Below are 2,693 nucleotides of genomic sequence, written 5' to 3'. Positions count from 1 at the left end.
TTGAGATTTTAATTTCTTCTATATCTCTTGGACTCTGCTTCATGAGATCTATTTCCTTTATTACTGATTCAAGGAATCCATCATTTTCTAATCTCTATTTTTTTATCAATGTCTTTAGAATCAGTTATAAATTCTTTCACTGCAGTGTTTTTTTTTTCAGATTGGGTTTCCTCCCTGTTTCTGTAGTTGCTTCTTTACTTCACATGCTCAGTTCTGAGAGTTCTTTTTTTTATTTAAGAAATGAATTGCGCTCTGATAGTTTCTATATCTTTCTGATGTTGCTTATTTAATATAAACGCTGTTAATTCATGCATTTGAGCTTAGCTAGTGTCCTCCTCACTTGTGCTGGGTGGGCACTGGGTTTCCTTCATATGTTTCTGCATTTGGTTCTTACTGCAGATGCCATTAATTCAGGGATTTCTTTTTGTATTTCCAATCTGAGTTCCTCTATACAGTTCTACAGTTGTATCTTTACTTCAGAAGCCATTGATTCATTACTTTCAGCTGTGTGATTCCAAATTTGTTCTGTGTTAGTGTCCTCTGCACTTGTTACGTGTGGGCTTGGGTTCTGAGGTTGCATTTTGTTCCTTCTCGTCATTTTGTGTAGGACTGTCTTTCTGACCTTTGTTTTAGATCTTCTTTGTAGTTATAACCTTTGCACGTACTGATGTTCAGGTGCAGCTCTAAAAGTTAGGATTTATCCAGCTGTGCCTGACTTGGTTCTGGCTGCTCTGCTGAGCTCCTTCTTCCTGCTGCCCTTGAGAGTGAATCTGTTGTGCCCCTGTGCCAAGATGTTCTTCTCCTGGACTAGCTGGGTTGTTCTATCCTCTACACTCTCTGCAGGGATTGCAGCTGCAGGTTAAACCCTAGGCATATATGCCAGGTGTGAGCTGAGTCTGGAGGGGAGAAGGTGGAGTAGGGAGGAGAGGCAGCTCTCCCACACACTCGCTGGGCCTGGGCTAGGACTGGGTCTGGGGGTTCCCGGAACGCGGCAGAAATTCCTACTCCGGCGGGCTGGGTGGAGGAGGTGCTGCGGAGTAGGGGTTGTCCCAAGGGGGTGGCAGGGGGTTTCACCCACATTGCGCCTGGACTGGGAGGAGTAATCAGTCCCGCGGGCACAGGGTAGCTGGTAGCTCTCCCACACTCACCGGACCTAGGCTAGGACTTGGTCTGTGTCTTCCCAGAACGCGGCAGAAATTCCTCAGAAAAATGAATTCTTAAAGCTCTAGAACAGTGGATCATACTAGCACAATTACTAACAATGATATGTACTTTCATCAGCTTAATAAGATTATTAGAGTTCAAGATGATGTTTAATATCTGGTGGCTGGGGAGATAGCTCAGTTGAATAAGTGCTTGCCTGGCAAATGCAAGGTCCTGAGTTTCAATCCCCAGCTCCACAACAAAATAAAATAAAATAAAATAAAAAATAAAATAAAATCTAGATGTAGGATCAAACCATTATGTCAAGGCCAATAAAGAGAAAACCTTATATTTATTTAAAATAATCATGAAAACCATGACTATTTGGACATGGTCTTCATTTACAACTGAAAAATCTACTTTTTTTTTTTCTTTGAGATAGGGTCTATGAGATTCAGGCTGGCTTTGAACTTACTATGTATCCCAGGTTTTCCTTGAACTCATGGCAATCTTCCTGCCTCAGCTTCCCAGGTGCTGGGATTATAAGTGTACAATGCCACAATCTGTGAAAAGTCTCTTTTTAATTTACAAAGAACAGACTTGGACTGGGGAGATGGCTTATTGGAATAAGCGCTTCGTGGGCAAGCACAAGGGCCTGATTTCAATCCCAGGTTCCGAAAAAATAAATAAATAAAAAAATAAAAAGCACAGACATGGTAGGACTGTTACACACTTGATAAGGATTGCAAACAGAGTGTCCCCATTAACAACAGCAACTGAGAAATCTAATTCATTCTGCAGATTTTATTTCTCATCAAGTAAATATTTTATTTCATTTCTTTTTTTCTCTCAAGGTAACACTATGCAGCTCAGGATAGCCTTGAGCTCACTTTGTAGCCAAGGCTGGCCTCAAACTTATAGACTCCTGCTTCAGCCTGCCAATTACTTGGATTACAGATGTGTTCCACCATGCCTGCCTGAGTTGTTTCTTTGAGCCTGCATTCTGCTATCAATGAATAACTTACCAGAGAACTACAGCATTGATTTTCAGGCTCTTCCTCCATGGTATTCTCTTCTTATTTTTTAATTAAGATGTTTCTACACATAATGAGACTGCAGAACAGTTGTAATAGACTTCAATAACTTTCTTTTACTAAATTAGTTCATCTTATTCCAATGAAGGCTAATAGCCAATTTATCCAACAGTCTTTGATTTCACAAGTAATTATAGTAGAATACTACATTATATACAAATATCTTCATTAATAATCTACTTATATCTCATAACCAGTCATCTTTCTAAACAATTTACAAGTGCAAAATATGCCATACTGTTTCTAATAAATATACAATAGGTAGTTTCTACATTCCTATACAGGCTTAAAAAGGAGGTAATCGAAACTTAACTGATTAAACCATCTACCATTCAGGAAGTATCTTAGGAAAATGATGGTAATATATTCTCTCTGTAGGTATCTCCCTGGTTTCTCTGAATACATCCATGTACCTTTTTCTTTCTTTTCTTTTCTTTCTTTTTTTTTTTTTTTTTT

This window comes from Octodon degus, unplaced genomic scaffold (assembly GCF_000260255.1).
Source record: "Octodon degus isolate 3935 unplaced genomic scaffold, OctDeg1.0 scaffold00110, whole genome shotgun sequence".
Classification (NCBI taxonomy): Eukaryota; Metazoa; Chordata; class Mammalia; order Rodentia; family Octodontidae; genus Octodon; species Octodon degus.
This window is presented reverse-complemented; position numbering follows the sequence as displayed.